Raw genomic sequence first — 10,944 nt, 5'->3', positions numbered from 1 at the left:
GCCGTTATACACGATGTTCCCGTAATCCAGTCTCGATAAAACCATCGCCATTAAGATCAATTTTAGTGCTGGGGGAAAGAAAAACGAGAAATTTTGCAGACAGTACGGAGGACAAAGAAACAGGAGGAGACTACCGAACTCATCTGGGTGTGGAGAGTGAGGTGTTGATCAACCGTGATCCCCAGTGTTTTGGCAGAGAGTGACTGCAAAGGTGGGGAACCTAAAGAGGGTGGCCAAAAGGAAGGAGACCAGGGGCTGCGACTGCCCCCGGTAAGAACCAACTCGGTCTTATCCGGGTTCAGTTTTAGATGGTTGGTATTCATCCAGTCCCTGATAAACAGCATTGTGGATTGAAAATTGTGGACAGAAGTAGGAGAGTGAGAAAGATTAAAAATGAGCTGGAGGTCATCGTGTAGTTGTACACCCTGACCTCCATCTCTTGAAGTGCAGAAATGAGGGGGAAAATGTACAGATTAAATAATAAAGGGGAGAGGGAGGATCCCTGGGGGACACCACACTGGACCTTGCGTGGGGAAGCAGTGAAGTCTGCCAGGCGGACAGCTTGAGTGCGCTCGCTCAAGAAAGAGCTGAGCCAAACCAGCATCAGGCCCCCTATGCCCGCCACCCTGACACGGGAAAGAAGGATGGTATGATCAACCATGTCAAAGGCGGCGGACAAATCCAAAAGGATGAGGGCCTGAGGGATGTTGGAATCCAGCCCTTCTCTCAATTCGTCTATAACTGAGACGACAACTTTCTCTGTGGAATGTCGAGAACGGAAGCATTGTACACTCTCTTGTCCATAAAGGATATAGAATACACAGTTTTATATAGCAGAACACCCACATCTTATGTGGCTGCTACATGGAGTAATCTTTTGCCAATTACTCACTTCCACTTTTATGACTTTCAAAATCACATATCCTTAGGTTGGTGTAGAGAAATATATAATGCCTTTCTTTTCAATGCCTGGAACTTCCCATTTGAGTTCCATTGTTGGACATAAAAATCCTGCGTTCTTGAGCAGGTCTGCATGCGCTATTTCACTATGGCATTTATTCTTCTATGATTTTATCACTCTGAACAGAGCATGTAATTATTTTAATCCTGGCCTTTCTAGCAAATTGTTTAGTATGAAAAAGAAGGATCCCAGTGTATTAGAGATATATAAATTCACATAGGGAAATTCATTTCATCCAATGTTATTTAATCACATGGGAGAAGGTGCTTTTTTACATGTATGACTTTTCATGAGACCATCTCATAGGTACTCGCACAGGCGGTGCCCAAGTGAGGGGGAGGGGAAGTGCAAGGTAGTTAGTGATGGGTAGGGTATTTGGGAGGTAGTGACAAAGAATCACAGGCAATTCAGGTAAAGAAATGATTATATACCACATAGGTAACCTCTAAATATTAGAAACATGATACCATTTATCACACATAGAGTCACAGTTAATAGATCACTGTTGAACGGGTGATGGCAGATTTTCTAAAGTCGATGTTTCGACCCCTGGTCTGTAGGTGTTTATAGCCTTACTATTGGGGTCTACATCAGGACTAGAGTAGTGTGAGAGGGGAGGTGTGTACCTTGAAAGTAAGGGCGGTGTTTAAAAACCAGACTTTGAGGCAAAAAAGTTAAAACAAAGTCCCAGAGAGCTGGGCAGAGCTATTTAATTTTTACCATGAGTGCAGCGGCGGGGAGGGGCAACTCTCACAGTCCAACTGTTGGGAGAAGAGGGGGCTCTAAGGCTCTCCAAAGTTTCAGGGAGGTAGAAAGGACACTTCACCTAATGGATAAAGGTGACTGTTATACGGGGGCAGATATGTTTAGTAGAAAAAGATCATGAATTAATCCTGGTGCACTTACTATTAGTGCAACTGAAGAACACAAAGCGGCAAGGGCGATGTGCAGGTCCTTCTTAGTTGGACCGTCGAATCGTCTTTCATTGGGGTAAATATGGAGGATCGGAATAAATCCAGGGATACGCCCAGAATTAATCTGAAGAGGAGCAAACAACCAGTCGGAGGTTAACCCGTATATCAAAACTTAAAATGATGCAGCAAGTGTGTAAACACTAAGTGAAAAATCCAACAGAATGTTGGTGTCAACAATGAAGGATAATTGATAATCAAACTGTCGGAGCGCTAAAAGGGACTAGAAGCGACAGTCTGTGCTTGTCAAAGGGTCACGTGGATCGCAAAATTCATGGAGAAGGATAATCCCTCGTGTTGCGGCTACCCATTGGGTTTGAGTTGAAACCTATTGGTTTAAGTACAATAGGTCACAGAGTGCACATACTAAGATCTTCACCAGATGCTGGGAAATACAAATCGGGAAACTGAGAAATCATGCAAGTTGCTACTTGTAACAAGGGCACAATAAATAGGACTGAATTTGATCAACTTGGACGCTGTTAGTCTACAAACAAGTGGCAGGGGGGACATAAATGTAACAAGCATATGGGCAAAATATGTAAATAATGAAAACGGGCTGCAAACTGGGTTTGACAAAATGTCTTATCATCTAAAGACAGCCCGAGCAGACTAAAGAAGGCATCATCTACAAATCGCACGAAAAAACCACCACAGGCCTCCGGTAAAGTGAGGCTGTGAAAATAAATACAATGTGGGGCCAGGGCGCCATCGTGTGTCTATTAGATGAATGGGGGATCAGCACTCAAGCTGGCTTACCTGAAGCTCGACGGACTGGCGTCCACTGAGATAGCTGTTGTTGCGAGGGCCGCTAGTTAATGAAAAAGGTAACTCTTCAAGCGTGCACGCTCGGAAAACGGCGTGACGTGGGGGCGTGGCTTAACAGAAAAGAAAGACTTCAGGGGTTTGGTTGAGGCATCAGTGCAGACTGCGCATGGTTGATATGTGCTAAAATACGAAGTTTGTTGTGTTATGCGTGAATATAAATGAAGAAGTATTTCGGATATTGCAAAACCGTGTAATAATAGTCGTCAGTGGGACAGAACAGGTTAAGGTAAAATAAAACGGTAACAGTCAATTACAAAATATACATTTATAATTAAAATTAATGTATAAGACATAAACACCTTTGGGAATAGGAGAGAGTCCCAACTGCAAGACTTCAAGGGTTTGGATGAGGCATCATTGAAGATTGCACTTAGTTAATGTATGTCAAAATGCAAAGTGCACTATGTTGTGCGCAACAAAGAAATTAATAACTATGTGTTAGTATTCCAATACCGCATGATGCACACACTAAGTAATCTTAATAGTTGTCATTTGGACGGAACTGGTTAAGGTTGCAGAACCCGGTTACAATCAGTGACACAATGTATATTGGAAATTGCATTTATATTAACACACATACATTTTGGAATTGAAAAAGGAACAAGAGTCTTAGTTTTAAACTTGAGGCAACATGATCACCTCTCAAAAATGCAGAAACTTTACACAATTATAACATATGAGCAGAGAGGGACGAGTTGTGGTAGGAATTAAGTTAAAAAAACACATGGTCATCATCAGTGGCGAAGTGTACACGGAGTAGTAGTACACATTAGACATTGAGGATAGAGAGTGAGCGTAAGTCACTAAATTGGAAAACACGTTAACTCCCATCAACAGGTGCAGATACTTGACATATTTACGAACAGATATTCAGAACTGTTGGAGAAATCACTATATGTTACAAAAAAGGTAAAAGGACTCATTAACGTAGGCCCAAACATGCCAATTGTGCATTGCTAGTATCTTGCTCGTTGAGCCCCTTGGCGATAGAATCAAATTTTAGCATCCATTTTGACTCCCTCGCATTAAGAATTGAGCCTATATCACCGACTCTGGGGCCTAGCTCAGCTTTTTCAAGGACCAACCATCTCATTTGGTCTGGGGAATGTAATTGATTAACAAAATGATCCACTAGGGGTGCTCCCAGTACTTGGCAACGTATTCTACTCTATCCTTGCCTTGACTTTCTGTTGGGTTTGGCCCACATATAGCAAGTCGCAGGGACAGAGGATTCCATAGATGACATTCGTGGAGTTACAGTTTGTGAATCCCTTAAGGTGTGCTGTTTGCAGCACCTGTTCCATTCATGCCCTCTTGTCACACATTCCTTGGGAACAGGCTGTATTTAATTAGAACAACTAAAGTCGGCTGTGGAATGACTTTGAGTTTGACTTTAATGTTAATTGATCAGAATACAGTGAAGATTGTGGTACTATATATGTTGAGGAAATTGTCTGTGTCTGAAGTGGTTCATTGCTGAATACAGATAGAGGCGTGCTTAATAAATGCAACAGAAACCTGTGCCTTGCAAACAGGACAGTGTGGATCTGAGATCCACTGACTACTGCAGACACAGTTTCCAACACCTTCAGTTGACTTATTGCACTCCATCTTCCATTCTTCGAAAACAAAGATATAGCCTATGTCTTTAAAACCATTGGACCTGGCCTATTGACGATGTTGAAGACTATTTTTGGACTCATTATTTCATTTCCGTATTTTCAAATCTGTTCGGGGAAATTTTAACTATACTTCTGATAGTTAAATGTACAATTTTCAGTTTTCTCCTGGCAAAGAGATCAAGTCAGTATTAATGCCAACATGAATGGAAGTGATTTCTACCCAACTTACAATGTTGTGAAATTGTGGCAATCTACTTCGGAGGAGAATTATTGAACCAGGTAAGAGCAAATTGACACTGTCCTTTCACAAACTTTAAGGTCCTCAGGGATTTAAGTATTTTCAAACAATTTATATGGACATGACATTGGAACAACCACCAATAATATAACTCAACATGAGAGAAGAGATTTAGACAATAAGACTGCATCAAGCATACTGCACTGCAATGCAGTTAGTTTTTATAAACTATGCAGCATATGATGACCCAACCATGCAGGAAACACCACTTCCATCACTGCTTAAGTGAGAGTCAGACCTCCAGCAGTGTATGCATACTTGTATTCCATTGGTGTTGTTTCAACATGCGCACACTTCATCATCAACATTAATAACAAGATCAATGCTCACAGATTGAATTGGTGCTATTCTACAAATCATTACAGCTACACCTCTATCATCATCAGCTGGTCCTTCAGGTTTAGAGAGACTAATGTCACCACTATCATCATCTGAAAAAATAATGAGACTGCACCAAAACACAGAAAAATCTGGTCTCCAGCATGATCCACTACAAAAGAAAAGACACACATTCACTGGATGATGTCATCAGTGATGTCATTTGAGATGTCATCAGTGATGTCATGAGTGACGTCACTGACCATGTCATGAGTGATGTAATATGTGACGTCATCAGCAGTGCATTGCGGGCGCGCGAGTTATAGTTAGCTGAACTAACTATAACGGGGGAATTTCAATGGTTTTGTATGAGTGAATGTCCAGCTAACGATAACGTGTGAAACCTATGGTTTCTTCAGTGAATTTCTAAGGTTTTTTAAATGCTAATTCCTAACTATAATGTGGCTGAAACCTATGGTTTTTTCAGTGAAATTCTAAGGTTTTTTTAAATGCAAATTCCTAACTATAACGTGGCTGAAACCTTTGGTCTATTCAGTGAATTTCAAAGGTTTTGTAAATGATAATTTTTAAATGTATTAATTGTTATATTTTTTATACTGATTTACTACATTGTATTGAAGTATTTATTTTTAGATATTTTATTTTTTAAGTTACATTACATATTTTTAATATAAATTGAAAAAATGTTTTTAAAAATGTTAAAATTGTAATAATTTTTATTTTTATTTTATATTTGTTTTATTTATATATATTTTATATAGCAGGCAATGATATCCTATGGAAGGAAATTCAAGTTACTGGTAAGTATGGGTAAAGTTACTTTTCAGGAACAGTAGTGAGCTGAAAGATGCAGCACTGAGGTCTCTCCTGATAACAGGTGAGTAAATCGGAATTCGTAGTTGGACTGATTTTAGAGGATTTTTTTAAAGTTCCAAAACTCCACTCCAAGAGGTGTGGCGGCGAGGCTAGGGCAACTGACTCCGGAATTTGGGGATCACGGTTCGATCCCTGGCACCTGCGGCAGATTAGCCCAGCATAATGTGACTCTGGGCAATAGCTTGCTTAATCTTCCTGACGGCCCCCGGTGCCTAGAGACCCTAACGGGTGATTATGCGCTGTACAAATGTGGATTATATTATATTATATTAGAAGAATTTCCAAGTGAAACCAGTCAATGTTAGCCTGTGGAAGGAAATTCAATTTACTGTAAGTATGGTTAGAATTACTTTCAGTGTCAGTAGTGGGCTGAAAGATGCAGCACTGAGGTCTCTCCTGATAACAGGTGAGTAAATCAGAATTGGTAGTTCGCTGTCTTTAGAGGAATATTTTGCTCAATAGTGAAGGAAGGGGGCAGGGCCTGAGGTGACATGTGTGCAAACACGCACTGTATGCGCCAGGGAGCTGTGTTGCAGAGAGGTGTTCAGAGGGCACGCCCCATTTTTACAACACTCTGCAATGCATCTCCGTGGCGCTTCCTGGAGGTACTTGTTGGACTAGTTGGCCCATAGGGGACCTCTGGATTGAAGAGGAATTAATTCCCCAACCTAAAATGTGCCACAGGGCATGTTTGCACACGTATCACCTTAAGCCCCGCCCCCTACCCTCATCACTGTGCAAAAGTGCCCCCTAGCACGTTCCAAGTTGGGGGATTAAGTCGCCTTGCATACTGGGGGTTCACGGGGGCCAACTAGCCCACCAGGTACCTCCAGTAAGCACCAGGGGGCTGCGTTGCAGAGAGGTGTAAAAAGGGGCATGGCCTCATTACACCTCTATGCAACACAGCCCCCTGGCACGTTTGCAGAGGGGGAACTAATTCCCCTTGCATACTGGGGGTCCCTGGGGCCAACTAGCCCACCAGGAACCTCAAGTATGCACCAGGGGTCTGCGCTGCAGAGAGGTGTAATGAGGCCTCGCCCCTTTTCACACCTCTCTGCAACGCAGCCCCCTGGTGTATTTGCAGAGGGGGAACAAATTACTCTTGCATACTGGGGGTCCCTGGAGGCCAACTAGCCCACCAGGAACCTCCAGTATGCGCCAGGGGGCTATGTTGCAGAGAGGTGTGTTGTGGCCACGCCCCTATTTACACCTCTCTGCAAAGCAGCCCCCTGGCGCATTTGCAGAGGGGGAACTAATTCCCCTTGCATACTGGGGGTCCCTGGAGGCCAACTAGCCCACCAGGTACCTCCAGTTTGCGCCAGGGAGCTACGTTACAGAGAGGTGTTCTGTGGCCATGCCCCTTTTTACACCTCTCTGCAACGCAGCTCCCTGGTGCATTTGCAGAGGGGGAACTAATTCCCCTTGCATACTGGGGGCCAACTAGTCCACCAGGTACCTCCAGTATGCGCCAGGAAGCTGCGTTGCAGAGAGGTGTTCTGAGGCCACACCCCTTTTTACACCTCTTTGCAACGCAGCCCCCTGGCGCGATTTCAGAGGGGAAACTAATTCCCCTTGCATACTAGGGGTCCCTGGGGGCCAACTAGCCCACCAGGAAGCTCCAGTATGCGCCAGGGGGCTGCGTTGCAGAGAGGTGTAATGAGGCCACGCCTTCTTTGTATACCTTTCTGCAACGCAGCCCCCTGGCGCGTTTGCAGAGGGGGAACTAATTCCCCTTGTACACTGGGGGTCCCTGGGGGCCAACTAGCCCTCGAGGAACCTCCAGTATGCTCCAGGTGGCAGCTTTGCAGAGAGGTGTAATGAGACCACGCCCCTTTTTACACCTCTCTGCAACACAGCCCCCTGGCCCATACTGGAGGATCCTGATGGGCTAGTTGGCCCCCAGGGACACCCAGTATGCAAGAGGAATTAGTTCCCCCTCTGCAAATGCGCCAGGGGGCTCATTTGCAGAGAGGTGCAGGGAGGGTGTAGCCTCCTCCCGATCTCATTTAAAAAAAAATTTACTTTTAAGAAGGGAGGATGATTAGCCCCCCTTTTTTTGGGCCCCATGGCCTGCCCCCAATTTTTAATTTGAAAAAATGAATAAATAGGGAAGGGGGCCGCGTGGCCCCCCCTCCCAAGGCCATACTTTGCCCTGGGGACCCCATCCCCCGGGGCAAGGGCCTTTTTTAAAAAATACATTTAATTAGGAGGGGGCTGCATTGCCCCCCTCCTGTGGCCTCTTTTGACCCCGGGGACTCCATCCCCCAGGGCCGGCCATTTTTTTTTTGTTGGGAGGGGGTGCCACGTTGCACCCCCTACAGGGCCACTTCTGGCCCCGGGGACCCCATCCCTCGGGCCTGACCCTCCTCATTGGGAGCCGTGGGGGGGGCCCAAGCCCCCAACGGTCCCTGCCAGCTCCCCGCATCCTGCGGGAGCCGGCATTGCTTTTCTGCATGGGGAGCAGCTAACATGCTTCTCCCCATGCAGAAAAGCAATCCACTTTGATTTTTGAAAGAGAGAACAGGTTTCCTGCTCTCTCTTTCGAAAACTAAAGCAGTTTGCTACGGTAGGGTGGGAGCTGCGAGGCTCCCGCCATACCATAGCAAACAGCAGTGTCCCGGGGTAGGCACCACAGGACACTGCAGGAGCCGGCTCTGGGGGTGGCGGTTCCAAGGGCCATCAAGGACTCCAGGAGGGGGGGCTGTGCGGCCCCCCTCCCAACAGTTAAAAGCCCCGGGGTGGTGGTCCGCGGGGCTGGGGGCTCTATCACGGACCCCCCTATTTTGAATATTAGTACTCCGGGGAGGTGGTGGTCCCCGGGGTGTGTGGGGAGCATGAGCCCCCCACACAGGTTTTTTTTTTTTTTAAAGGGTGGCGGACCCGGGGCTGCGGGGGGGTCGTGAGCTCCCTACATACTTTTCATGGAAGCCCCAGGGGGTGGCGCTCCCCGGGGCTGGGGGCCCCTCTGGGCCCCCCATTATTACAAATAAAAAAGTCCCAGTGGTGGCGGTCCCCGGGGCTGGGGGGCCTCAGAGCCCCCCCCACCCTATTAAAATAAGCCCGGGGTGGAGGGCCCTGGGGCTGGGAGGCCCCTCTGGGCTCCCCTTTAAAAAGAGTTTATTTCCCCCGGGATTTGGCCCCCCGGGGGCTAAAAAAAATGCTATTTTTTTATCGTCCTTGTGGGACCCCCTAAGCAGGCCTAGGGGGTCAGGGTGTTTCTACCCTGCCCCCTTTTCGTGTTTTTTGTGTTTCTTTTTTACCGAAGCACAAGATGGCTGCCAACACTTCCTGGTTTGGAGTGTGGACAGACAGTTTAAAGCCAATTAGCATGCAGCTTATGCTCGTAATGGTACGCGTACTGTCCTCGGACATTACGCGTACGGTACAACTTTGCAAATATATCTATGATTTTACTTTTGATTTTCTAAGGAACTACTGAACTGATTTACACCATTTAACAAAAAGGGTAATCTGTGAACCAAACTCTACCTTTTTTCAAAATTTGGTGTAATTCCATTCAGCAGTTCGGGCTGTAGCCTCACTTAAAGGTCCCTATGGAAAATTGCATGGGGAAAACACGTTTTGGGACCCCCCTTTTTTCTCGCCTCCACTTGACAAATCACCCCGGAATTTTCAGGGAAGGAGCAGAGCGGAGCAGGCCATCTTCTTTGAGAATTTCGCGATGATTCGTCAATCAGCGCCAAAGTTATTCCAAATAGAATGTTGTGGATTTCCTATGGAAACTAGGCCCTAACTATAGGAACGGAGTCGTGGTTAATTGCTGCAGCCCGGGGATCGGAGGATCCTAGAGCTTTGGTAAGTGTACCCGAATCACTTTCTACGCACACTAATTGCGGGTCACTGCATTTGGGAAGTCGGGAGCTGGGAACGGCAATTTTCTTTCCAATTGAGCCTCGGGACGGAGTGCCAATTTACCCGCTTTTTGTAAAGCTGGTAGCATGTGGGAGAAAGTGCCGAGAGGGTATTGAAAGGCTTAACCATGAGTGATGAAGAAAATGCAGCAAGAGAGCTCGAGGCTGTGAAATTATTTGAAGATTCTGTGCAAATAATTACAAAGAAAGGAGGGGCGGCTGCCCCTGCTGCAAATCCGGATTTAAACAAACATTTACGAAATTATGAAAAGTACAAGAAGAGGGAAATCTCACGATGGTGGGAGGTAGCGTCATTACGCCGTTATTTAGAAGTGGGTCGTGTCCCACGAGGACTGAGAATTATGATTTCCCCCTCCTCAGAGAATACCGATGTTGAAATGCTCGAAGAGTGGGCTGAGAATAGCACGGCTAGCTCGAAGAATATGATGCAAATACTCCTTAAGTATGCCGAGGAGGAACGACTGGAAGTGGTTGAAAAATTTAAAGAACTTAATGAGACCTTAGACAAACACGATGATAAAACCCGAATCGGCAAGTTTAAATCTGATTTGAAGATCAAGTTAGAGAAATATGAGAGACGCTTCATGGACTGGAAGTCCACTAAATTCATAAGAGATCGGATCGATTACGAGTCAGGGCGTATCTATACATTTGCCAAAAAGTTCGATATGGCTAGACGTCAGAAAATCTTTAGTGGTCAAACCGTCCAACAAACACCAATACCAAGTGATGCGAGCTCAGAAACCGGCTCCGAACAGGAATCTGATGATGGAAGCCGGAAAGGACCGAATGATGTACGACTACCCGTCACTGATGAATTCCGTTTTACGATCATGGAGCAACAGTCAGACCATCATATTGGAAAGGGAAGAGGATGGGGAAGGGGCCGAGGAAAAGACGACAATGAAGGGGAGGCGAGGGGTACAGGAGAAGCACAAGGATGGCAAACAAAAAGATCCTTGCGCTCGAACACCAAGAAACAATGAAAATAACTGATGAGGATACTACAATCATCAATTTGAGTTCAGTGACGCTGACTAAAGATGATGAAACAATCTTGAAGTTAGGTCTCTCTTATTGTGATACAAATGATTTTAACTATCCGAATAGCAGGATGAACCTCTATCGGTACATTAGAAAATTAAAATTGACAAAA

The sequence above is a fragment of the Lissotriton vulgaris genome, chromosome 6 (genome assembly GCF_964263255.1).
Source record: "Lissotriton vulgaris chromosome 6, aLisVul1.2, whole genome shotgun sequence".
Classification (NCBI taxonomy): domain Eukaryota; kingdom Metazoa; phylum Chordata; class Amphibia; order Caudata; family Salamandridae; genus Lissotriton; species Lissotriton vulgaris.
This window is presented reverse-complemented; position numbering follows the sequence as displayed.